Here is a 28,000-nt window from a genome sequence, read left to right as displayed (position 1 = left end):
TTTTTTAAGTAAGCTCTACACCCAATGTGGGGTCTGTACTCAGAACCCTCAGATCAAGAATTACATCTACGGACTGAGCCAGGCAGGTGCCCCGGGTCATGGTGTTTGTCCCAATTTGTAACTGCATATCATCTGTGAAGTTGTTTCTGTGGCCCAAACCAGAGACAATCATTACCACCATCTGTAATTACAGCAGTTATTGATACTGTTGGTAGATGGCCTGTCATTACAGCCATCCTTCATTCCCCTTCCTCCTTTTCATAAAACCCCACTTTTGTTCAAGTCTCTGCTTTCCTGAGGCCCTGTGCTTCCTTTCCCTGTGCTTCGGGGAAGATAAGCCCCCAACACTGCCCCAGGCAGTGATTTAGACACAAGCCTGAGAGAGAATTCTGGTTAATAAGACATTAGGGGAAGTCTGCTAAGGAATTCTGGGAAAGATTTTTTTCCCCCTCATTAAAAAAAAAAAAAAAAAAAAAGACACACGGGAAAAAACAATAGTTGTTTCTCCCCCAGGCAGTACGGTGAAGATGTGCCTAGAACAGTGGCAGCTTTCTTGTCACCATGAGGAGATTCAGCAAAGATTGTACTAGTCGGAGTCTTGAGGAAAAGGATATGAAAAACAAAACAAAACAAAACCTGGATCTTTAATGATGTTGGTGAGCTCCTAAATGAACCCATCTTGGACCCACCTCAGGACTTTTTATTTGGCGAGGTAATTAATATATTTATTGCTTAAATCACTTATAGGGGGTTTTTTGTTATAGTTTTAAACCTTCTGAGAGAGGGGCGCCTGGCTGGCTCAGTTGGAGGAATGTGCAGCTCTTGATCTTGGGGTTGTTTCAGCCCCACATTGGGTTTAGAAATTATTTAATTTTTTAAAAAGATTTTATTTATTTATTCATGAGAGACACACACACACACACAGAGAGAGAGAGAGAGAGAGAGAGGCAGAGGGAGAAGCAGGCTCCATGCAGGGAGCCTGAAGTGGGACTCGATCCCAGGTCTCCAGGATCACACCCTGGGCTGCAGGCAGCAGTAAACTGCTGTGCCACTGGGAGTGCCCTAGAAATTATTTAAATAAATAAATAAAAACTTGAAAAAACACAACATTCTGATAGATATACCACTGTGTTCTCATTCCTACGACAGCACTTGTTATAGGAAGTATTCTGTAAACATTATTTCTTGAATAAATTTTGCAGACGTTTGGATAACAAAGTTTCGGCTCACTACCTTTGAAATTACTCTAAAATTCAGAATAAGCAGGATTTAGGCATGAGTAGCTAAAAGGTCACAGAACTCCTATTGCATTTATTCAATCAGCTGGAAGCTAAGAACATTCCAGTGCTTTCCCTTTTCTCTGAAGGAGGAGTCTGTGAAATCTAACTTGTAATTTCCATTATTCCTTAGCACTCAGCAGCTACCTCCTCATCCCCACTTTTAGCATTTAGTGTTTGATGGTTCTTTTTTTTAATATTTTATTTATTTATTCATGAGAGTGTGTACACAGAGAGAAAGAGAGGCAGAGACACAGGCAGAGGGAGAAGCAGGCTCCTCACAGGGAGCCGGATGTGGGACTGGATCCCAGGTCTCCAGGGTCACGCCCTGGGCTGAAGGTGGCACTAAACAGCTGAGCCACCTGGGCTGCCCTATGTTTGATGGTTCTTTAAGGTTTTTAACTAGGTGAGGCTTCTATCACAGGCACCTCAAATGGTCAAACCATGTCTCTATTTTCCTTTATCTTTCTTCACACTTGATTTAGTCTAGGCACATGGCAGGTTCTATATAGACTTGCTAATTGGGCAAATGAATCAAAAACTTAGAAAATTGCATCCTATTTGAAAAATATATTTTTATATAATCTGTCACTTATTTATATAAAGTAAGGTACATTTGTAATGATAGGGAAAAGTATATTCTTTCTATGGCCTCAACTCTAACATCAAGTGGATGTTTACATCAAGTACCAGATAGGAACCCCTCAGGACTTCATGTACTATATATAAACTTGGTCTGGATTTCACAAAGAGCATATGGAACACTCAGCATGGATCCTATTGTTCAGAAATATTAGTTGAAAGCCTCAGTATGAAAAGTCTTCCTTTTCCAGGAATACATTATAAGATTGTTTTGTCTAATCTATCATTGTATTAGTTTTCTATGGCTACATAACAAATTACCACCAATTTAGTGGCTTGAAATAACACATGTTTACTCTTTCACAGTTTTCATGGGTGTGGAATATGGGCATCACTTAGCTGGTCTTCTGCTCAGTCCCATGAAGCTGAGATCAGGGTGTGGGCTGCATCCTCATCTGAAGGCTTGATGGGGGAAGGATATTCTTCTAAACTCCTGCAAGTTATTGTCAGGATTGTAGCTGTAGAGCACATGCTTCTTGCTTCCTCAAGGCAGACATGGAGAGAGGGTCTCTACTTCATTGAGTCTCTGACCACTAGACTCCCTTTTAAAGGACCTGTATGACTGGGTCAGGCCCAACAGAATGTAATTGGCCTTTTCAATCCTGTGTCTTCTTTCCATAGCACCTGCCCACTAAATGCAATCAAGCTACAAAACCAGGGATGCAGGGATGCCTCGGTGGCTCTGGGCTCGAGCATCTGCCTTTGGCTCAGGTCATGATTCTGGGGTCCTGGGATCAAGTCCCACATCAGACTCCTTGCAAGAAACCTACTTCTCTCTCTGCCTATGTCTCTGCCTCTCTCTGTGTCTCTCATGAATAAATAAATAAAATCTTTAAAAAAACAAAAACCAGAGATGCAATTTTCATCTTCCTTGGACAGGCTTAATATTCCATGGGACTTTCTGTCTAGGAAAGCCCGGTATCTGGATAATTCATTTATGTGTTTCTTTAGCATATCTCCCTCAAGTAAGTGGATTCCAAGTCAGTGGGTATCCAAGGAAAAAATGCTGCTCTAAACAAGACAGTTACTGGGGCACCTGGGTGACTCAGTGGTTGGGCATCTGCCTTCGGCTCAGGGCATGATCCTGAAGTCCCAGGATCAAGTCCTGCATCGGGCTCCCTGTAGGGAGCCTGCTTCTCTCTCTTCCTTGTACCTCTGCCTCTCTATGTGTCTCTTATGAATAAATAAAATCTTTTAAAAAATTTTTTAATAAACAAGACAGTTACTAATATAGAAAGAGTAGAAATGGACCATGTCACAATACAAAAAAGGGTGATGTGCAGAAGAGTTAGAAATGTACCTTGCATTTAGTGGAATAGAATTTTTAAAGATTCTCTTTTGCTTTCCCTGTAGTGTCCCTAACAACTAAAACAATGTTTGAACACATGATAAATATTTGCTGAATGAATGAGTAAAGACTAGATATTAGGTTGTGTTCCTCCCCCTGCTTTTCTAGGAATTGCCTATCTAATCCATAGCAGGAGAGTAGGGCCTATGGCCACATTTGAACAACATGTTTCTGGCTGGTTGGATTGTAGTGGGTGTTTGACAGGCTGGGCCAGTTAGGTTCTGACTCCTGCGAACTGGAGTTTAGAGCTGGGAGACGGTAGGCTCATCTCTTTGGGGAGCTGGACACATGACATGTAAACTTAGGAGCTGTGGGTCTATGATTTTCTGCCATGAGGTCCAGGAAAGCAGAGAAAACCAGTCTGCACAGAGAGAGAATGAAGCAGATGCCCCCTGAGAATTGGAGACCAGAGACAGAGACAGTGAAACCCATTGACTTTCCAGCCCCTGATTCCAGGATTTCCTGAGGCCCACTCAAATTCCTGCCTTTAGCCTCTAAGAGATACTGATAGGCCCATAAAATAAATTTCAGTGTTTTCTTAGATTTACTCTAGTTAGATTTGTTGTATGTCAAAAAAAGAGAGACTTGGCAAATAAAAAATGAAAAATAGATGTGCACCCATGGCCGAAGGCTCTAAAACAATCGATTGTTAGTGAGGGATTCTCAGAAATACTAAGCATAACCACATAGTAATCAGAGATCTCAGTGATGAAAGAAATGGAGAGGCATTGGGAACTCTCTCAGAGGCCAGGCATGCAGAGGTGATGGAGGACATGGCTCTTGGCCAAGGACGAATCCAAATGCTGTGCAAAGAGATCAAAGTCAGGGTAGAGGGGAAGCTGAAACCCAGAGTGAGCTGAGGCTGCAAAAAATACTAGGGACAACACAAAGAGCTCCTTAGTGTCTGAGGAAGAGCAGGGAGGGTCACTGCTTGGTGCAGATGGCGTCAAGTTAGCAGATGTCAAAGTAAAAACAGAAGACCCAGAGGGCAGTGAGAAAGCTGATAGCTGCTTTAAAGAAATTCTAGTTATCAAGTCCAGATTCGCCAAATCCCAGGAACCAAAAGATTTTGCAAGTATGATCCCCAAAACCTTGTCACTAACTGAAACATGGCAAAGACTGGGATAGATGCTAGAAAGCCAGGATGGATGGGTAAGTGTAGTTCTAGATTTCCAAAGGGCATGAATTCTAAAAACAACACCAAAGATTTACAGCAGACCACTGGAAAGGATTCTAAAAATATAGATTATTAAACAGAGGCACTTAAAAAGGCACCTTTAGGAACTAGCTTGAGTGTACAAGGAACAAGTCAGGTGTTCTATTCAGGTTTCCTTTTTTGAGAAGATTTTCCTAATCAGTGGGAAAGCGCCATATACAAATATCAGAAACATATTTGGCCAAGGTATTTCTTTTTTTTTTTTTGGGGGGGGGGGCAAGGTATTTCTAAGACAAAACAATTTACATAATTTAGTTGGCTAAATATTATATTCATAGAGCCTTCCTGAAATATCAATGTCAACTTGTTTCTTTAACCTTTTAACAAAAAGGATCAAATTTGCAAATGACTCAAAGCTTGGAGAGAGAGAGAGTAAACATATAAAATGACAGAATCAGAATTAAAATATTGCCTGACTTACACTGATCCAATAAAACTCCAAGTTGAAATTTGATAGGAATAAATGTAAAGATTTACTCCTGAGTTTAAGAATTCAACTGTCCAGGGCCACCTGGCTGGCTCAGTTGGTTAAGCAAGTTGGTTAATTCTTGATTCCAGCTCAGGTCATGATCTCAGGGTCATGGGATAAAGCCAAGTTGGGCTCTGTGCTCAGTGGAGAATCTGCTTGAGATTCTCTCCCTCACCCTCTTCCCTCTGTGCATTCTCTCTCTCTCTCTCTCTCTCTCTCTCAAATAAGTAAAATAAATAAAATCTTAAAAGAAGAAGAAGAAGAAAAAGAAGAAGAAGAAGAACTCAACTGTTCAAAGATGGGTAAGAGACAAAGCTTAAGAGCAATGTCTTGGAAGAAGCCTAGCCATTTGGGTTGACTTAAAGCTCATATGAGTCAACAGAATCATATGGTTGCCAAAACAGCTAATGCAATCGTAGGCTACATTAACAGAAGTGCAACCAACTCTTGTGTCAGATGGCTCTTGACCCAACGACTCATACAGAGACCCGAGTAATCTCTCTGTTGACCATTGCAGGAGATTGCCACCAACTTTCTAGCTCAGAACATACTTGCACCCATCCTCTTGTATCTTCTATTGTCTGTCATCCTGATCTGGCTAGTGTTCACAACTCTTTCCCCAGAACCCTTGGCTGAGATGAGATGTTGGAAGGTTCTTATTTCAGTCCCTTTTCTTATCTTTACAGCTCAACTGCCAAAGAAGACATATTCATGCATTCTTCACAAGGGGACACAGCCCCCTTTTCTCTGGGGCTCAGATTCTTTTCTGGGCTTCGGGACACTCAGCAAACATGGACTCCATTAGCAAATAATAAGTCTAAAGAGCCCTTTTAATGATAGGGATCTTCCATTTCCTCTTAGAACTCGGGTTGGCCTACCTTGTCTAGGACTTTCACTAGAAAGTGAAAAAAAAAGCAGAGCTGAACCCATCAGAGCAGTGTTCTTCAAGTAAGGACACATACCGTCCGTGGCTCACAAGGTGATTTTAGGCAGTATGTAGATGCAAATTGCTATCATAATAGCTGTTGTATTATTTTAATTATTTAATTTTTTTGACATGGTTCAAAATTATCACTCAAGTCATGATCTTAGGGACATGGGATAGAGCCCCGTGTGAGACTCTGTGCTCAGTGTGGAGCCTGCTTGTCCCTCTCCCTCTGCTCTTCTCTCTCTCAAATAATATTTAAAACTTTTTTTTTTGAAAGATTTTATTTATTTTCATGAGAGACACAGAGAGAGGCAGAGACATAGGCAGAACGAAGAGAAGCAGTCTCCATGCAGGAGCACAATGTGGGACTGGATCCCAGAACTTCAGGATCCCATCCTGAGCCGAAGGCAGACTCAATTGCTAAGCCACCCAGGCATCCCAATATTTAAAAAAAAAAAAAAAATTTTAATAAAATAAAAAATTTAAAAAGGTGGAAGATTTTCTTCCCATCATGGCCAAACTCTTCCTACCCAATAGGAACCACTTGTGTTAATGTATTGGTATTCTTCTCTCAGAAGAGATTTTTAGGCATGTGCAAATGTAGACATCCTCCTCTTTTACGCACATACCATTTGGTATACAACTCTGCATCTGGTCTTTCTCTTAACAATAGTTCCTTATCTGGGCATAAAGAGCTTCCTCCTTCCTTGTTTATGGCTATATCGTTGTTCTTCACATAACCAGTTTTCTGTTGACAGACAGAGAGGTTATTTCCAATTATATGCTAGCATAATAATGTCACAATGAATGTTCTTGTGTATATGTCCTTTCACACTCCTGTGACTATATCTGTAAGGTAAATTTATAGAAGTGGAATAGGTGTGATAGAGTGTTTTTTATTTTCATTTGTATTCAAAAAAATGTATAGCTAGCACACCAAACACAGTTTCACAGTTTTTATATTTTATAATGTGACTAAACATTTATTTTATTTTCTTTATTCATGAGAGAGGCAGAGACATAGGCAGAGGGAGAAGCAGGCTCCCTGCAGAGAGCCCGATGTGGGACTTAATTCTAGGACCCCAGGATCACGACCTGAGCCAAAGGCAGATGCTCAACCACTAAGCCACCCAGGTGCCCGAGGCTAAATATTTTTAAGGGAATTAATGAAAGAAAAATAATAAGCAGATTACATCATAGGTGAATTGAAAATATTACTAAAAATTTGAAGGTGATATATACATAGGGCTGGAATTTGAGAAAAATTGACCTAGTCCAGAACTTTTATCTTCCCTGCCCAAAGCTCCTAAAAATCTCCATTTAATGCAGGGTTTGAAGGTGGAGAAAATGTGCAGAAGAGGGGAAAGCTTTGGAGTCCAGAAACCTGGGTTTGAATGTTGGCTTTTCTCCAGCTGGCTGTGGTCCTTACAGCCTCTTTGTGGCCTCAGATTTCCCACGTGGCAAAGTAGGAGTAATAACACAGTCACGTGCTTGGAACATAGGACCTATTTGTTGCACAGTGGCTATTATAATTCAGCTATTTGGAATAAATTGGGGGAAGATAGAGAAGTCAGAATCTTTGCTCTGCCTAGCACTTTCCCTTTCAACACTTCTTTAGACAAAAAAAAAAAAAAAAAAAAAAAATTATAATGGCAGCTAGAAGTCCCAGGCTTAGAAGGTCCCTATGCTTGGTTTCATTCCTGGCTGCCACCATTTTGAAATGCTTAATAATTCTGAACAAGGGGCCACATTTTCATTTTGCACAGGACATTGCCAATTCTGTAACCAGTCGTGTATATAATGTCAGGCACACATAATGTCAGGTGTCTCTTCCCTCCCACTGCTACCCGCAACAGACTGCTCCTGTTACTCCTGAAAGCCCACAACCTCGGTACCATCTATGAGGCTGAGCAGGCCACCTGCGCTGTGGTCTGGGGCCCTTCTGCTGACCCATCCTGTCACAGTCCTACATCTATCACAGACATCCTCAGGCTGAGGACATTCGGAGCATCAGTCTAGGGGAGAGCCTTTGGGAGCCTGGTTCCAAGTTCTTCCTGGCTTTCCAGGGAGTCTCAATTGGTCAGAGCCAGAATTTGGAGGTGGCTCAGTGACTTCTGACCCCAGGCATGCCCCTGAGTTTCGGGGAAGCCCTTAGCCACCTGAGGGCCTCTCTCATCCTATGTTCTAACCAAGAAATTGTGGGGTAAGCAATCCTGGATTCAAGTCCTGGGTCTCTCATGTCCTACCTAAGCAAACTTTCATAAATCCCTCCAATTCTCAAGAGTCTCTGGTTCCCCCTCTGCAAAATGGTTATTAGAACAGTGCCTAACTTGCTGGTTTGTCCTGACACTGAAATGGAAAGCCATAGAAAAGGGCCAGGCAGCTGCTAACATGCAGTGGGTTCTTTCAGTTTTCCAAATTCATGAGAGAAGAATGAACAGTCTCTGTTTGCTCCATGGGGTGCTAATCCTCTGTTCTGACATCCCCACCCTCTTAGTCCAGGATGATTGGAGCAGAAGTCTCATAGCATGCTGGGCATCACTTCCTCAGCCGGACCCTTGGGCATTCAAGTCCACTTCCATTCAAGCTCTGAGCGATTTCCTCTCAGCTTCTGATTTGCCTGCACTTGGCTCTATAGACATTTCCCCCTTAGAATTCCTAGCACGTAAATACTCCGCAGAATGGTATGTTACACTGAGATGCAATTAAAGCCATAACATTCATGACCCTCTGCCTAGGGTTATTGCTATGGAAGTGCCCCTTTACACAAAACACTAGACTTCCTGCGTTAGAATCTGTTGTGATTTTTCACAAAACAGAGTTTTTCATATTTCCTTCTCTCCTTCTTTGGATTTTCCATTTATAAGCCATAAATGACACTTCTATTCCTTACAGCCCTGGGCCTTCCAGACCCTCTTGTGCCCTCTCCTCCCATTCCTATCCACGGGGGCTAGAATCCTGGAAGGAAGATGGGGAGATAAGGCGTTTTGAAGACTGGAGAAGTGGTTCCTAACAGGGCAAGGAAGTGTATTAAGAAGTTATTGCGGGATCCCTGGGTGGTGCAGCGGTTTGGCGCCTGCCTTTGGCCCAGGGCGCGATCCTGGAGACCCGGGATCGAATCCCACGTCGGGCTCCCGGTGCATGGAGCCTGCTTCTCCTTCTGCCTATGTCTCTGCCTCTCTCTCTCTCTCTGTGTGTGACTATCATAAATAAATAAAAATTTAAAAAAAAAAAGAAGTTATTGCAATGTTTCAGGCAAGAAATAATAATGCGGAGGCAGGTGCAGGAAGACAGGAAGTGTGTGAGGCAATGCCAGAGATGATGGGGTCTTGCACATGGAGATAAAGGAGAGGAGGGATCAAAGATCAAGGAGTCCCTGGTGTTTCGAGCCTGAGAGGCTAGGAGGCTGCCACAGGAAGTGGAGGAAATGGAGTGGCAATCTCATGCACTCCCAGGGCTTCATACAAGTAACTCTCATATGCTGCTTCTGACAGTATTGTTCCTCCAGAGCCTAAGTCTGAGATGGGCTGATATGACCTTAAGAAAACAAAGACTTGGGGCACCTGGGTGGCTCAGTGGCTGAGAGCCTGCCTTTGGCCCAGGGCATCATCCTGGGGTCCCGGGATCGAGTCCCACCTTGGGGTCCCTGCATGGAGCCTGACTCTCCCTCTGCCTTGTGTCTCTGCCTCTCTCTCTCTCTCTCTTTCTATCTGTGTCTCTCATGAATAAATAAATAAAATCTTAAAACAAAAAGAAAGAAAAAACTGAAGTTTAGGGAATTCCTAGTTAAGGCAAGTGAAGCCAAGGAAGGTGGGTAAGAAAGCATTCAGAGAGACAAGAGAGGAGCATCTCCCACATCAGGAGATGGAACTCCTCGAGGAGGGATGTGAGCAATGTGGGATGCTGCTGAGGAGTGATGGAGGCTGGAGGCCAGGGTTAGGGCGTCAGCAGAGCTGGGCAGTGCACAGGGGAGGCAGAAGTCAGGTCATGAGGAGCTGAGGAGACAGTGGGAGGTGAGGGGACAAAGGGGGAGGCACTCTGAAGAGGAAGGGGAACCCCACATGTAGTGGGCGTGATGTTCCAACAGGTGGGGGTGGCACAGGGGGGAAGGGAGTCCTTGGACTGCAGCCCTCACCCCCTTGCCTCTGTGTCTTCCTTGCACTGGTCTCCAACCCCATGCGGGCTCAGTAGTCTTTCTGAAACCTTGGTCACTTTGTAGTAACAACTTTCCACTGACGAAATGCTTTTCTTCTCCTTTCTGGGTAAACTCTAGCAGCCTTCTTCCTGAGCAAGACTGAGCAGCTAAATTAGGCTAACCCCCTACTCATATTTCAAAAAGTACACCAAATAAGCCAGAGAAATGGCTAGGGTCCCAGAGAAGGGGGCAGTGTCAGGTAGCAGGGACTCGGGTCTTCTCAAGGGGTTGCCAGGGGTTGAGATGTGAGGCAATGGTTTCCAGACAATTAGGCTCCTTGCATGGAGCCTGCCTCTCCTCCCTCTGCCTGTATCTCAGCCTCTCATGAATGAATAAATAAAAATAATAATAATTTTTAAAAAAAGATTTCCAGACATTTTCCACATGCACTTCCTCTGCTCTGGACACAAAGTTTAAATGGTGGCCATGTCTCAAAGGACGTAGAAGGGAGAGAAGTAATGACTACAACACACCAGCAAAAGTCCTCCCTTGGGAAGGGTACATGAGTGAGGAGTACAGGGGGTCCACCCAGGCTCCCACTTTATCTTAGAAAAGGTTAGGGAACAGAGGGCTGAAACCAATGACCAACTGGGAGTATAGAGCTCCTAGACCTTCATCCAAAAAGTAGCAGGACCGCCCAGCTCCTTCCCTGACAACCTCTCCTTCCCAGCATTATGGCCTATTTGCCAATGTGACGTTCCAAAGGTGATCGCAAGTCTATATTTGCAAGCCTCACCCCGAGGATGATTATGTATCCAGTCCACACTGAGGATGATTATGTCGCAGAGGCTGGGGATCCTTGAGAGGATAGGAGGAGGCTGGCAACTAACTGTAATAATATCACTTCCTCTCTGTGGAGCTCCTTGGGTGCCAAGAAAGCTTTACACACTCGATGTGCATCATTTCACTTACAAAACCCACTGATAGTAAAAGAAGCTGAGTCTTAGCTTAAGTGACATGTTCAAGGGTACAGAGCTCATAAATGACTCAGATTAAACCCAGTGTCTGATTCCAAAGCCAATTTATGCTCCATAAGGAACAGGGAAAGGGAAATCCCCACCTCAGAGGCATTTCACCTACTCTGGTTACACTTTGGCAGATATTTTTCTTTCCCAGAATCCAAAGCGTGTCAAAGATATTTCAGCTGTAAACTTTTTTTTTTGTTTTAGATTTTATTTATTTATTCATGAGAGACACAGAGAGAAAGAGAGAGGCAGAGATACAGGCGGAGGGAGAAGCAGGCTCCCTGTGGGGAGCCAGATGTGAAATTCGATCCCAGCACCCTGGGATCATGACCTGAGCTGAAGGTAGATAGATGCTCAACCACTGAGCCACCCAGGTGTTCCCCCACTTTTTAAAAGATTTATTTATTTATTTTAGAGAGAGTGCATGACAAGTGGGGGAAGGGGCAGAGGGAGAGAAACTCAAGCAGACCCCCACCCTGCTGGGCTCCCCACATGGGACTTGATCCCACAACCCAGAGCTTATGACCTGAGCTGAAACCAAGAGTCAGACGCTCAGCCAACTGAGGCACCCAGGATCCCCTGTAAACTTTTTCTTTCTTCCCTGTAAACTTTTTATCTATCTATCTATCTATCTATCTATCTATCTATCTATCTATTTATTTATGATTTTTATTTATTTATTCATGAGAGATACACAGAGAAGAGAGAGAGGCAGAGACAACAGGCAGAGGAAGAAGCAGGCTCCATGCAGGGAGCCCGACGCGGGACTCGATCCCGGGTCTCCAGGATCACGCCCTGGGCTGAAGGCGGCGCTAAACCGCTGAGCCACTGGGGCTGCCCAACTTTTTAAATTAAAAAGCAATAACAAGGACCTTTGGATTTAGGAATGGTGCTCTCCTCTTTGAGGCAGGAAATGATTTGACCTTTAGAAGTCTCCTAAAATCCTGGCCTGTGATCCGAAGGACGCAAGCCCTTAGCTGACATGACTGTAAAAAGCTGTCATTTCCTTCTTTCAAGTCACTGGTCTTGGATCTGTCAGTCCATCAAAAATTGAGTCTCCCTGGTATGACACTGATTATGGGCAAAGCAAGCTGTGTCGGAAACAGATGGGCCGGAGGGGACTGAGGGCAGAAGGGAGTTAGGGGGGACCTCAGCAGGGGGTGCGGGCAGAGGTGGCTGGGAGTCCCAGGGGTCCCAGGGGTGGGGGCTGCCATTGGCTCAAGGGTGGGCCGGGGCATTCTGCAGCAAGGCTAGCCCTCCTAACTCATTAAAAGCTTAAATAGCTCAAACTGGAAATGTTTCCTCAACGCTGTGACCTTAGAAGTTTCTAGAAAAGTAAATAAATGTCAAAAATGAAGACAAAACCAGCCAGAACTTAAAAAAAAAAAAAATCTGAGATTTTTGGCATTTGGAACCCCTGGCGTCACATCCCATGTTGTTCTTTTGTCAGCAGTGGTGCTAGAGTCTCCCAAGGAGCTCAGCTCCGAGCACATTTCAGCTGAAGGGAGCTGGGGCTGCAGTGTGTCCATCCCCTTCGTCTTGGCCCTGGGCCCAGGTAACTTCTTGGGTCCCCCGGGGCCACCCAAGTAGTCCCAGAAATCTCCTATGGCTCTGGCTGGGGCATCTTGATAGAAAGGCAGGCAAGGGAGCCAATGGCCCCTGCTTGGTGGGGTCAGGACTTGGTGACCTCTAGCTTTCCAGAGCTCACTTGAGAGACTACAAATAAAGGACAGTGAGGTCATCTGCCAACGTCACGTGGAGAGCGAGCTCTTGAACAACCAGATGTTCTCTGCCTGGGAAGAAGCAGATGAACCTTCGCTCCCCAGGGCTTTCATTTTAATTCTGGAAAAACCTGTGTTGTCTCTGGATGCTCCCAAGGAGCTGTTTTCCAGCTTTGAGCAGAGAATCCTCCGACAACCGCTCACTCTGGATTCTGCTTCTGGGATCTCTCTGGCAACCTAGGTGCCAGCCGGAAGACCCAGAAACCCAGCAGGGCCCTGCTGACCGGGCCTGAGGCAGGGCACCCAACAGTCTACAGACAGGAAGTGTCATTTTGCAGAGGGCTCCCCTCATGCCCCCCAAGGCAGAGTTCTGAGGAATAACAAATGTGTTTCGTTGACCATGAAGTAGCTTTAAAAATCAGATGCTTTCTGCTCAATTCTAGGAAAATGATTAAAACAAATTGGCTCTCTGCTATTGTCATTTGATATTGTCAAATATCCATAGTTTAAATTTAGCATTTCAGGGTCCAGCAGTTCCTTTTCATTTTGTTCAGGAAAAAGTCACAATGCTGTATCTCAGAACTCACTGTCTTCTACGTTATGATCATTTTCTGGGGCACCTGAGTGGCTCAGCGGTTGAGCATCTGTCTTCGGCTCAGGTCGTGTTCCTCGGGGTCCTGGGATCGAGTCCCACATCGGGCTTCCCACGGGGAGTCTGCTTCTCCCTCTGCCTGTGTCTCTGCCTCTCTCTGTGTCTCTCGTGAATAGATAAGTAAAATCTTTAAAAAAAAATCATTTTCTTACCAGTCTTCATACTAGCTGTCTTACCTGAGAAAAGGAAAAGGAGAACTGAAACCCAGGGTTGATGTCAAGCTTAATTAAGTTGTCCTCACATAATTACAAAGCCCCCAGTCTGCATACTCTGGGGCCCCTCGACCCCCCCACAAACAAAGACTAGGTCAAGATCCTTGCCCTAAAACACATGCAGTTAGAGATAGTATGAAGAGCTGGGGTAAGACAGTCAGGACCAACACCAGGCATAGGAAAATAAGCTCCACGTTGTGTGGGCCAGACACCATTTCTAGAAGATGAAAAGGACTTATGCTTAAATTCTTAGGACTTTGAACATATATATTCAAATTAATTCTGCCTTCCTCCCACATTAAAGTGTTCCAGCAGATTGGCTGTTCCAATGCACCATCTTCGGTGAACCCAAGGGATTCCTTTTTCTTTTTTGGCTGTCTTTCAGCCACCTGGCTTTCGATAGGACTTTCAGAGCTTCTTACCATGTGTGAAACTACAACACCTGTCAAGACCTTAAACCACTCTTCTGGGCCCAGTTTGCTAAATCTGGAGCCAGAATTTGATTGGTTATCATTATTGCTTGTGCTTTAGAAACTATTTCCCAACCATTTAAGCACCCAAGTTGGGGTTTCTGCACTTCAGCTGATTACTCCATGCTTCCGTTCACCAAGCGCCCAGTAGGAGAGCTAAAACCATAGCATCTTAGATTCATTTGATCTCTGGGAACTTAAAAAAAAAAAAAACCAACCCACCTGTTACCTTTAGCCAACTGATCCCAGGGTTCAGCTCATAGAACTTAACCATGCATGCCTGGCACGAACAAGAGGGGCATTTCTTTCCCCTTCTGGGAGAGGCCAGAGTTAGGCTGCAAGTGGAGAGGGGAGGGAGAGAAGTGGTCCAGGCATCTGGGTAGTGGATCCAGGCCCCAGGAAGCCTTTGTTCATTGCATCTCTTTTTTGCTTGCCTGTAGCAGGCCATCAGGTGGCAGTGGTTAAAACAAACCAGACCTCCTCTCCCTCACCCAGCCCCTGGGTATCTGCTGAGTCACATTCAGGGGTGAGGAAGTACAAATGGCTGTGAAATGAGCTTCATCATGTGGTTTTCTTTTCCTAATTTGGGAAACAAATTAGGGCAGGCTTGGGCACAGGAGCCTGGGAAACAGTTTTCTTTCTTGGCAAAGGTAGAGGGGAAATCTCGTACCTCCTATTTTCCCATTTCAGTGTCTGAGCTGACACTCTGGATGAAAATCTCCAGATGACAAGAGCTGAGCCATAACTTTCTCTCTCTCTCTCTTTCTCTTTTTCTTGGCTATCCCAGTTAGGTCACATATGTGATTTCTAGGCTTGGAAAATGTATCTTTGTGATAAGAGTGATGCAGAACACAAGCAAAAACATCCACTCCAGAGAATTGTGCTTTTGTGGCAAATGTGCATTTTCCCACTAATACAGATATGCAAAAAAAAAAAAAAAAAAAAAAAAAAGTCTCCATTTTCTTTCCAACTCTTTATTTTTAGTTCTCTTTTTCTTCTGGTGGCAGAAAACAGTCTTACTCAGTTCCAAGCATACTCAGACACTTCAGATTTAAACCCACTCATGTTCCCTTACTCTGAAATTCCCAAAGTTTTCTGGGGGGTGGGGGGGACTGTTGTTTTCTCCCTTTGAAGCTAACTATTTCTGAAAGACCGTGGCTTCAATGCCTCTCCCATGAGTCCCCATCCAGCCTGGCTCTCTCCCTTGTTTATCTTCTCAGGAGTAGGGAGGAGGCAGCAGGGAAGAGGGTGGTTGGAAGAAGGGGGTTGGAGGGTGCAGGAGACTGGCTTGTCTAACATTCTCCATCCCTCCATTTACATTTCAGTGTTGTATAGGAGGACTCTTTTTGAATTTAAAAGCCAACAATCTGTGCTCTCTTCTCTGGTTCCACCGTGATAAGCCTCCTATGGGATCAATGGCAGGATCTTGTTTCTCCACAGAAATGGGGGAAAGGTCACTAAATGAAAGGGAGGGTGAGGAGAGGAATCATCCAATAATACTTCACAATATTACATCACCACATGTTGTTATTATGCAGACGCTCTTTCTCTGTTACTCCATCTCTTGTACTATTGACTGTTAACAATGGATGCACCATTGTTGAACAAAGGGCTTGGGGCCAACACTAGCAGCTCACTTGGTACAGGCTGGAACCCAGGGCAGGATGTCCGCAGGTCCTTTGTTCTCTCAGCATCCTGGGAAGAGGTGTGCTTGGGCAGGGATGGGATGCACTGTGGGACTTGTCACCTCTGCCCTTTCCTTTCCCTTTTTTTTCTCTTTTATGATCCCTCCCTCCTTCCCTTCTCTCTTTTGAAGTATAATTTACATGTGGTAAAATGCACACAGGGACACCTGGGTCGCTCAGCGGTTGAGCATCTGTCTTTGGCTCAGTGCGTGATCCCAGGATCAGAGATTGAGTCCCACATCAGGCTCCTTGCAGGGAGCCTGCTTCTCCCTCTGCCTATGTCTCTTCCCCTCTCTCTCTCTCTCTGTCTTTTATGAATAAATAAATAAAATCTTTTTTTTTAAAAAGTAAAATACACACAGATTAAGTGTATAGCTCAGTGAATCATTACCTGTGTTATATACTCATGTCATTGCCACTAGAGAGCTACCTTTTCATGGGAGATCATGAGTGCAGTCTTTTTTAAATCTTTATTTTTTAAAAGATTTTATTCATTTATTCATGAGAGACACATAGAGAGAGGCAGAGACACAGGCAGGGGGAGAAGCAGGTTCCCTGTGGGGAGCCTGATGCGAGACTCCATCCCAGGACCCTGGGATCACATCCTGAGCCAAAGGCAGATGTTCAACCACTGAGCCACCCAGGCATCCCACGAGTTCAGTCTTCTAGCTAGGACAAATAGAGCCTGGATTTGCACACGAAATGGTCTGACTTTGGGGGCCAGCTGTTTATGGATGTTTCTGGCTTTTGAATCCCTCAGTTCCTCCCACCCCAGTTCAGATTGCTCCCAGGTCAGATAGGCTCTATCAAGGAACCTTCCCAACCCAGAGGTCCAGCAGGGTCCCCTCCATCAGCAGTTGTCCTCAGCCAAGTCTCGGATGGGAGTATGGGTAGGCGTATCAGTCACATGAATGTCTGCTCCAGACATTGTGGGGGCATCTCAGGGTCACCCTTCATGTGATGTGGGCTCAGCTACATGGGTGAGGCCCACACAGCCTTATTTCTTGGTCAAGTACTAGCACAGAGACACAAAGTGGAATCAGAATCAGAATCAGCTGAGAATTAATCTGAGGTTTCTTTTATTGCAGCCTTGGCTTTTGACAGAGGAGCTTTTTTTCCTCTACTGTTTTTTAGCTATTCCCATAATTAACAAGGTCTTGGATCCCCTCAAAAGGCTATAGACCAGTTCCTCCAGGGACTTTACTCTGACAAATACCATCAATTTTGGAGAAGTTGAAATTGGGACAACCTTTCTGAACAACATTTTGTAATACACTTGTAACACGCTTTGATTTAGCATTCTGCTTCTTAGAAACTCGTTCTGTTGAAATATGCAAATGTGCAAATATACTCCTTCCCATACACATATATATGCACACTGCAGCAATATTTATACCAGGTAAGAATTTTTTTAAAAATTTACGTGACCACCAATAAGGGAATGATTAAATAGATTATGCCATGTGTGTATAGGAATCGAATGCTATAGATCCATATGTGCTGATATGAAAAGATGGCCAAACTACCCTGTTAAGTAAAACAACACAAAGCAAAACAAAAACCTCAAGAAGAGTTTTTTTCTCAAGAAGAGTTTGATATGTTTTTGATAAATTAATAAGAATGTGATATCAGCATACATATTGGAAAAAGGGATAAAAGTGTATAGCGTGGTATTAACATTGATAAGTTATCTCTGGGATGTGGGAAGAAAGCTAGGGAAATTTTATTTATAGTTCTGTATTTTGATATTGTTGGAATCTTACAATGAGCTTGTAATACTTTAAAAAATTTTTAATGTATATATTTTTTATTTTAAGTAAACTCCACACCACATATGGGGCTCAAACTCATAACCCCATGATTAAGAGTTGCATGCTCTCCTCCACCGACTAAGCCAGCCAGGTGTTCCAAGCTTGTATTATCTTTGAAATCAGAAAAACATAGTGTTTTTTGTTTTTTGTTTTTTGTTTTGTTTTGTTTTTAAAGAGAAGAATTCTTGAAATTGATGGGAATATAGAGAATTTTTCCCATGAGTGCTTCCGGAAACTCTAGGTCAGGCTATCTATAGAGTGGGTCCCAAAAGGGAGGGAAATAGTAAAACCAGGGTGGAATGCAAAGCAGAAGTCTCTGCTAACTCAAGGAGGTCAGTAGGGGTGATAGGCAGCCATTGGCCCTCAATAAGCCAAACTTCCTAGTATTCACACCCTGTGTAATCCCCTCTCCTTGAATGTGGACTGGCCCTACTGCTTTTCTTCTAACGATGAGAATACAGCAAATGAAATAAGAAAGAAAATTAGGGGCACCCGGGTGGCTCAGTGGTTGAGTATCTGCCTTTGGCTCAGATCCTGATCCCAGGGTTCTGGGATCAAGTCCCTGCTGAGCAGGGAGCCTGCTTCTTCTTCTCCCTCTGTGCTTTCTCTCTCTCTCTCAAGTAAATAAATAGAATCTTTATTAAAGAGAAAAAGAACTAAAATAAAAGGAAAAATAAAAAGGTTAAAAATAAAATAAACCAGAAACACTTAAAAAAAAAAGAGAGAGAGATAGGGATGTTACTTCAAAAGTGATAGGATGTTACTTTCAAGATTAGGTAACAAAAGGCTGTGATTTCCATTTTACTAGCATTCTTTCACTTCCTCTCCCTCACTCTCTTTGATGAATCAGCTACCATGTTGTGAGAGGCCCCTGTGGCCAAGGGGGCAGTCTCTGGGCAACAGCCAGTGAGAAACTGAGGCCCTTAGTCTAATCAAAAAGTGATTCAGCCTTAGGTGAACCTTGAGATGAGTGTGGCTCCTGCCTCACACCTTGATCATAGCCCTGAAAGGTACCCTGGGCCAGAGGGTATCTGGCTAAGTTGTGCACAAATTCTTGACCCATAGCAACTGTGAGATGATAAATGTGGTTGTTTTTAGCCTCTGAGTTTTATGGTAATTTGTTATGAAGCAGTAGGTAAGTGATAGAGGAGGAAAAAGAATGTGATCTTCTAGTCACTTGGGGCAGAGGCTTTGGGGAACAGTCACTTGTTAATTAACTCCTATGAGAAGGTCACTTTTTGAGACTTTTACAAGAATTTCTGAATTTGGAAACCAAATATAATTTTAGGAGAAGTAGAGAAGCTTCAGGAACGAAGCTGCCGTCTTTGTACAAATGTTCTACATACATCAAGTGTCTGAAAATACAAGAGTTAAACAGAGGTGTTTGTGGTAGCCAGTCTCCTAGAAGGCTTCCGGTCATCCATCTGCTGGTATTCATGTCTTTGTGTACTCCTACAATGAATCAGAGCTGACCTGTGTGACCAACAGAATACTGCACAGGTGACGTCTGTGACTTCCATAGTTAAGCCATAAAATTGCAGACTTGGAGAGTTTTCTCTGGTAGAAGCCAGCTGCCATGTCGTGGGGACACTCAAGAAACCCTATGGAGAGGCCCATGTGGGAAACTGAGGCTTCTTCCCAAGAGCCAGCAGAAACTTCTAGCCCTGTGAGGGAGCCACTTTGGAAGCAGATCTCCAGCCTCACATAAGCCTGCAGATGACTGTAGCCTCCACTGACCTCTGACTACAGCCTCATGAAAGACTCAAAGCAAAAGATACTCGGTAAACCGCCACCAAATTCCTGACCCACAGGAACTGTGAGAGGTCATAAATGATTCTCGTTGTTTGAAGCTACTATGTTTTAGAGTAGTTTGTTGTACAGCCCAAAGCAATACGTGGGAGACCTTTGGTGAGCCAAAACAGACACAGTGCCTGTTTTCATGGAGCAGATCATTTAGTCGTGATACAGATAACTAATAATCATATAAATAAATGTAAATTACCAGAGTGCCAAGTGTTACACAGGGAAAGGATTCTAGCTACTCTTGGCTATGAAGGGGACCTCGTTTAGATCAGAGAAGATTTGGAATGATTTTGGAACGATTTTCCCGAGGACGTACACTGAATGAGGAATTAGGTGACTGGGAAGGAGAGGGGAAGAGCATCCGGGCAGAGGAAGCAGTGTGTACAAAGGCCCTGTGCTGGTGCTGAGGGAGCATGGTGGAGGCACTGGAGAGGCCCCGGTGTCTAAGGCTCAGAGACTGAGGAGATGGGCCAATCCACACAGAGTTTTGTGGCCATGCTAGGGAGTTTGGATTTTATACTAAAAGCCATGGGAAGCATTTGAAGCCTTCTAAGGAGTAGAGAAATATATGATTTTGATTTTCAAATCTTTGACTGGAAAAAATCTGGCTGTGTAGAGATGGAATGGAAGGTGTCTGACACCCATTGAAGTCCGTTTCGGTAATTTAAGAACTATTCCCATCAAGGGCTGTGTTTGCAATTCCCAAGCACAGTCAGCCCTCTGAGTATGCTTTATTTTTTTTATTTTTATTTTTTTTTCTGAGTATGCTTTAAAAGGAGTAAGTTATATAGACATAATGCTTGGTTTCTCAGAGTCTACCTGCTAAAAAACAGAAACAAAAACAATGGTAGAGTCAAATAGGATGACATGCAGACATAGGAGATGGCTGGAAAATTGAGAAACAACTCCAATGAAGACAATTAATACAAAAAGGAAATAGAAATAATATTTCTTGAAAATCTAATATGCCAGACATTTGATATTTTCTATGGATATATGCCCCATAACAATTTCATGTAGATGACGTTGTTTCCACTCTACAGATGAATATACAGGCTCAGGAAGGTTAAGGCAACTTGACAAAGACCACTTTAAGGCAACTTGACAAAGAGCTTGTTGGGTCTGTTTGTTCCAAAGGAAAAGCTTGTTTTATTATGCAAGGCATCTACATCTCTTGTAAGACTCCACTTGTAGACCTTCATGTAGTGGAAAAAGTCTTATTTATAACCAGACACCTAAATTCCAGTTGATCACTATAGTGTTTATATTTCTCCAGGCAAAGTAATTCTCTGAGCTAGCCTCATTAAAATGGAGACAATAATACCTATAATCATTGATTCATTAATTCATCCAATCATCATTCAACAAAAGGTGCCACATTCTTCAATGAAATATCTGAGGGACCCAATTACATGCAAGTTTTATAAATTAACCAAAGATAAATAATCTATGGGCTCTGCCGTAGAAGAACCTATGCATGAAATAGATATTTATTAGTTTGTGAAAAAAAGAATCCCCGGTTTCTAAGAACTTGAGTTAGAATGAAAGTTTCCATATTAGTAAAATGTGGTCTACCCTACTCCTCACAGTTGATTGGTCCAGAGGTTGGTTCTTGGCTCAAGCTAGGCCAATCAGAATCCTTCTCTGGGACTTTGGAAGTGGAGCGTGAAAAAGAGAAGTCAGTTTTTGTCTGGGTGTCTGAACTTCAAGATGGAAAACTTAGAGGGTTTCTGATGGACATGTTTTGTCATGTCACTGGTAAAGGAGAAGAATCTGTTTGGTAATAAAATGAAGAGTGGAGCAGACCTTCAGAGAAACGCAGGTATGAGTTTTATGTGGTTGGCATGGTAAGTTAAACAGAACATTAATCAATATTATGTTGTGCAGCATTAAGGGGCACCATTTACACAGATTCCCTATGAATGGCTCCCCTTAGAACATGGCTATGTGGCATGAAGGGGAACCCCTGGAGTTGTGCTATGAGACCGTCCTACTTTTACTTGAGGATGAGGCTATAGATAAAGGTCAGGGCCAAATAACTCAGGTATTGAACATAATTGAGGTTATGTTCAACATAATCATGTTGTCATTCTACCCCTTTAAAAGCCCTGCAGACATCACTAATTATCATGGTCTGCCTTCCTGCTGGCACCCAACATGTCGTACTCAGCACAGCACTCCAGGGTCATCATCAAGCAGCATGTGCCTTGCATATATACTTCTTGACCCAACAGCTGTACCATGTCATTCATAAGTGGCTTTGTCTCAGCAGCAGATGTTTTCCCTCTGGCTAGAATCAACACTGGGAATTACATATAAGTTAAGGAAATCTTTTGCTTTTTATCTGAGAACCAAGAAAATTTGGAACTAGTACCCAATCACTTAGTGGTACAATGATATCAGTTAATTAACTTGACTTAATACCGAGAATGAACAAGATTCTGGAATGCTAATTGTGTGATTTCTGATATCATGCTGTTCCCTCTGCCTGGCGTTCCCCCTCTACTCCTGTCTATCTGGCAAACTCTTATGTAGCCTGCAAGACTGATGACAAGGTTATATTCTTGCAGCTTTTCCTAACATTTACTCTTGCAGAGGTAATTGTTCCCCATTTGATTTTCTACCTGACTTTATTCCTTTCTCTATTCTAGCTTGCTTCCTATAGAATTGCAGACTGTTTGTGGTATCAGTTCCCTAGAGTTTAGCTTCTGAAAGATAAGGATTGTATATGACATACTCTAAGTAGCCCCTGGTATGTAGATATTTGAGTGAATGAGACCGTGTGAAATATTCTGGGTAGTTTTAGCTGTATCTCTTCAGAAAAATACCCATAAGTCCTGAGAAAGGCAAGCAAGCTAGTCAATTAGAAGCTATGCGGGATTGCTGCATGAGGGCCTGTGAGGCGTGGCTGATTATATACCTGGGAGTTGGGAGGGGTTTGGGGATAGCGTACTTTCTAAGGAATTTTGGAAGCAAGGTTTCCAGGACCTTGAGGGGGCTAGATGTTGTTGGGAAAAAGTCACTTATTACCGTCTAATAAAACCTGAGTCATGAGACCCTTCAGATGTATATCGGTGGGCCATGTTCTTGGAGGATGATTGCCAACACGTATCTTGCGGGTTTATCTCTAAAGGGAAATTTCTAAAGGAATTTTAATATGTTAAAGTACACTTACAGGCTCTTGGGGGTTGAGCTAAGATTGCCTTTTGACCTTAGCAAAGTATGAACATTGAGGGAGTTGAGTCTGTAGAGGAAAGTCCCTTTGCCTGTTTCAAGGACTTGTCAATGTGCTGACCCAAGCTCCTGCCTTGCCCTCAGCTAGCCCTGTGTCCCCCCCATCAAACCCATAAAAGATAGATAAACTCAATTATATAAAAAGAAAATATGTTTTTCTTCACAGGAAAAGCCATCATAAAGTCAAAAGACAAAGTGCGAGAAAATATTTAAATTCCTATTACAAACAAAAGGCTTACGTGCCTGTTAGAAAGAGCTTCTACAAATTAACTAGAAAAAGATGATCAAGTGGGCAAAGAATTATGGAAGAGAAAAGTACAGGAAAGAAAACTGGCTCTTAAATACATGAAAAGATGCTCAATCCCACTTACATGAAGAGAAATGCAAATATATGTACGACACCATTTTTTTATTCTACAGATTTGCAAATATAAAAATGTATGATGGGGCACCTGAGTGGCTCAGTTCATTAAGCGCCTGACTCGTGATTTTTGGCTCAGGCCATGATCCCAGGGTCCTGGGATTTCCCAGCTTTGGGCTCTGCTCAGTGGGGAGCCTGTTTGAGGATTCTCTCCCTCCGCCCCTCTTCTGCCTCACACACACACACACACACACACACACACACACACACACACATTCTCTCTCTCTCAAATAAATCTTAAAAAAAAAATGTTTGAAGACAAACAGGGAAGGTAAAGAGGGGAGAAAACAAGGATTCTCCTACACTGCCAGAGGAAATGTAATGGATAGGACTTCTAAAGAAGGCAATCTAGCCTCCAATATCTATCAAAGTTATAAATGCATACCCTTTTACCTAAAATTCCACTTTTAGAAATTATCTATAAATAGGCTTGACCATATGTGAAATGGCTTTTGGTGCTATTCATTGTAACATTTTTTTGTAATTGCAAAAGATCAGAACCTCCTAACCTAATAGGGAAATGGTTAGGTAAATTATGGTACCTGTATTTATAGAGTAGAATATTATGCAGTCACACACAAAAATAAGGAGATTCTTTATTGCTCATAGGAAATTATTGCCAAAATATACTGTAATGAAAAAGCAAGGCAAAGAATACTATGTATACTATGCTAGTATTTATGTAAACAAAGGAGTTAATATTATACAGGTATTTGCTTGTGACTACATATACTATATCTAGAAGGATTACAAGAATTTCATGATATTAGTTGATTATTAGAAGGGGATCTGAGATGGGAGGGAAATAACCATAGCACATCTTCTTTATTTTTTGAATGTTGAACCATATGAACAGATTACTTGTTTAAAAATAAAATGAGGGATCCCTGGGTGGCGCAGCGGTTTGGCGCCTGCCTTTGGCCCAGGGCGCGATCCTGGAGACCCGGGATCGAATCCCACATCAGGCTCCCTGCATGGAGCCTGCTTCTCCCTCTGCCTATGTCTCTGCCTCTCTCTCTCTCTCTGTGACTATCATAAATAAATTTAAAAAAATAAAATAAAATAAAATGAATAAAAAGATAAAATCATAGGTCAATGAGTACTCAGTCATCAAACCGAAGAAAATCTTAACCTAGAGGTACTCCTGCAATCTTGATTCAATTTTGGATAAATAAAAGGAAACACAATATTATTCGGTGATATTGTCCATTTATGGCATTCACTACCCTAAGAGTTGACTGTAGAAGATTCTAAATATAAATAGAGCCAAGAAAGGTGGTAAAATGATTTTTAACGATTTTTTTTTTTTTGGTAGCATTGCTTGTAACATTGTTTTGTAGTTGCTTGTAATTGCAAAAGATCAGAAACCACCTTTCTTTCCTTATCTTTAAGGGACACAAAAAGTGTTGGGACATGTCTCTGACTTTAAAGGTGATGCCATAGAATAATGAAGGTTACAGGTAAACTCCCTTGATGCCACTGCCAGACAGACGTGAGCTGTAGTTCTGTCCCTCAGCCACTGCCTATGGTGACTTGAGAAGCCACACACTATAAAGTCCATGCGTGCTATCATGGCTCTAGTCTCTGCCTAAGGCTGATACATTCTCTGCCTAAATGTCCACGTTGAAGCCAACTGAACTTGCGATTGGATCTAGGCTCTTTGAATCCAAGGAGGATTACTTAATTCTTTGCATAGTTCTCCATTTGTGCTTGGAATATGTTCTATCCAGACACCCCAGGACCTGTGCATAGATCTCAGGATATTTTAGAGGACTCTGCTCAACCAATATGATGCAACCAATAGATATTCGGTGAGCATGGACTGTCAAGGGATTGTGGAGAATGAGTAAGACACAGCTGTGACTTCAGGAAGGTTGCACAGTCTGGTGGAAAGTTCAAGAGGGGATATCCTTCAGGGCATGAGCTAAATGCTGGGCTGAAAAATACGGGAATCTTAGAACGCCAGACCTTGGGATTCAGGTGAGTTGTATACCCTTCGATCTACCTTTTATGTATCCAGCCTTTAGGGGACTGTCTCCTAGAGAAGTAAGAGATGTAAACCAGACAATTTATGTTCATTAAGCATTCAAGTAACATAAAGGAAGGAAAACAAATGTGAGTGTGACAATGCTGTCTATCCCATGTGGCGCGTGGTCGGCTCATCACGGTAGGGAAGTAGCACCATCTAGAGGCAGATGCTGCACTGTACCTCCAGGTCCCAGTCTGGTGCAAGAGGCACCCGCATTTTGGTGCACAGAACGTTTTTAAACCGGGGTTTTCACATATTCCATCCGTGATACGGGGCTGAGGTGGAGATGGGGCGGGGGAAAGGCCCACGGTGGGGCACGGATGGAAGCAACCTAACCTTGGTGTAGAGCATCCCTTTGTGAAATGTTCACAGCTAATTCGATTTCTTTTTTGGGCTCGCCTTCCTGTGTTCTTTTGTACGTTTGGTGTTTTGTTTTGTTTTTTGTTTTGTTTTTGTCTGTAAGGTGAAGTTATTTGCAAATCTAAAGAGAAAAAAATGTATTTAAAAAAACCTGTCTTGAGATTTTGGGTTATTTGCTCAATCTGAGCTCTCCAAAGCATTACCTATGGAAATAAAACCCGGCATTTTCTCAGTTTAGAAATCAGCCGTGTAAACATTTTGAGTAAGTTGGAGAACTGTGGAAGGGCATTACTTGAACTAATCTGCTCAAGTGTCACATATTCAATCAGTAGCAGTGAGTCTGAGTGTCAGGGCATGAGGAGATTGAGGCAGGAGCAGAGAGAGGAATGAGGGCTGGGCCAGAAGGCAGCCCTGCAGGGGCTGAAGAGGGAAAATCTTAGGGAAGGGAAAGCAGACAAGGAAAATGCAAGGGGCAAGGGGACAGGTAGACAAAAGCAGGTTAGAATTTATCCAGACCCATACAACCGCCTCCCCCCAATGTGTGGTGGTGGATGCACAAAGAACAGGGTCGAGCTGCTGTTGTCGGGGTCATACCTGGTGGGCAGTGCCTTGGTTCCTTGTCCTTATGGGTCTGTGATTTTGATTCTGATATCCTCAAGCCAAGAGTTATCTCAGAGATGTCCCATTTCCCAGGATTTCTTCTGCAAAAACTCTTGATTCTCAACTAGCTTTGAAATCAGAATGAGGGCACTCCAAGATAATCGTCCGAGATAAGCTGCCAATTTGAGGTACCTCCAAAATGGGGCACCCGGATGATAGTGGAGGAGACCAAAGTGATTCTTACGCAGTTAGGCAAATGATTTTTAGTTATGACCAAAAATCTGTTGAGCGTGGCTAATGAAATGAACGATTGAGGCTCTGGATCTTGCTAAATGGAATTATGACAAAACTAATTAAAAGAGAAATTTATTACTTAAAATACATCATCTGTGAAAACACAGAAAAGAGAGAGCTTGGTAAGACTATTGGATGAAGGTCGGGCGCCTGGGTGGCTCACTGGTTAAGTCACTGACTTTTTAGGTTCTACTCAGGTCTGATTTCAGGGCCATGAGATTGAACCCCGTGTTGCATTGGGCTCCGCACTGAGCTGGAGCCTGCTTAAGATCCTCTCACTCCCTCTCTGTCACCACTCACTCTAGCCCTCCCCCCCCACACACAAAAAACTGTATAAAGAGCAAGATACAGAGAAATTACATGCTTTGAGAAACCCTCAGCCACTTTTCTCTTTTCTAGCAGAGTTAGGCATGTTATAGGTGTTGAACTCTAACCTCACTTTAAAAATCATCAAAAGGCAATTAAAACTCATAGTAAAGAAATAGCTATGTTCTGTGCACTGCTGAGTATGTCTTTTGTTGGTGTAGTACCTCTTCAAGTCTTCTTCCCTCAGCACCTGTCAACTTTCACCTCTCTGAAGGGCTCCCGAGTGGGTTTTACCTCTCAACAGTAGCCCCATGCATCTAGGGTTGAGAGTTCTAGAGAAAGCCCCAGTCCTCATCTGTCCTGGAAATACCTGTATTCCCAAGCACCAAACATGAGAAAAATTACGATGGAACCTTGGAGTCAGGCAGACAGGAGTTGGAATTCTGTTTCTGGCACCCTCAAACCATGTGATTTTATATATATTCTCTAAGCTTCAGTTAAGATTAAATATACAATGGGACGGGCACATAATAAGTACTCAATAAAGGGTGGCTTTTGTGTTTTAATCCACTTACTCAGAATCTTGCTTTGGGAATTAAAAGCTGTGCTACTACCATGTGCTGGGAGTTCTGTGCCTTTGGTTTCCTGCTTTTTGTGTTGTATCTATCTGGGTCAGGTTTCATATATTGTATAAAGCTCATGTAACTCGGTCTCATGGACCGAGGCAGGATTACTGATGTTTAACAGACTACTTTGAGATGAATACTCTAAATACAACTTACATTTTAAGAAATGATCAAAAATATTTTGAGGATAAAATTATCCATACCTGTTTTTTATGTTTTTTTTTTTTTTTTTTTTTTTAGATTTTATTTATTTATTCATGAGACACACAGAGAGAGGTAGAGACACAAGCAGGTTCCATGCAGGGAGCCCGACATGGGACTTGATCCCTGGTCTCCAGATCAGGCCCTGGATTGGAGGCAGTGCTAAACCACTGAGCCACCCGGGCTGCCCTATAAGTGAAGTTATTATTAACTTACTATTACTCTTCTATTATGTCCTTTATGATCCTTGGGAACACAGTAAATGTTTTTTAAAAAAATATTTGTTAATTTGTACCATTTACAGATTGACTGCACATATGTGTTACCGAGTTTCCTTGAGATATCATCACACTTCCTATCAAGTCTGTTACCTACATGGTGCAGTCACCTAATGACCAGAAAGGTATGTGTGCCATTTTCCCCCTTCAACAATGGCAAGAGTAAAACAAATGAAAATGGCTATAATGAAAAAGACCCACTGAGATTCCAGCAGAAGGGAATGGAAGGGAAAGAACTACTCTTGTACCAATCATCT

General features: G+C 42.9%; 1 long non-coding RNA gene across 1 annotated transcript; it reads left to right on the top strand.

Annotated features, from left to right (window-relative positions):
• Positions 1 to 8: 8 nt before the first annotated feature.
• On the top strand, positions 9 to 27,987 carry LOC140635783 (uncharacterized). Its single transcript, XR_012033111.1, has 3 exons — positions 9 to 86; positions 518 to 712; positions 27,770 to 27,987. It is a non-coding gene; the product is annotated as an uncharacterized lncRNA (long non-coding RNA).
• The last annotated feature ends 13 nt before the right edge of the window (positions 27,988 to 28,000 follow it).

The sequence above is a fragment of the Canis lupus genome, chromosome 6 (genome assembly GCF_048164855.1).
Source record: "Canis lupus baileyi chromosome 6, mCanLup2.hap1, whole genome shotgun sequence".
In the NCBI taxonomy this organism is placed as follows: domain Eukaryota; kingdom Metazoa; phylum Chordata; class Mammalia; order Carnivora; family Canidae; genus Canis; species Canis lupus.
Note: the sequence above shows the minus strand (reverse complement) of the source record. Positions and strands in the feature narration are given on the sequence as shown.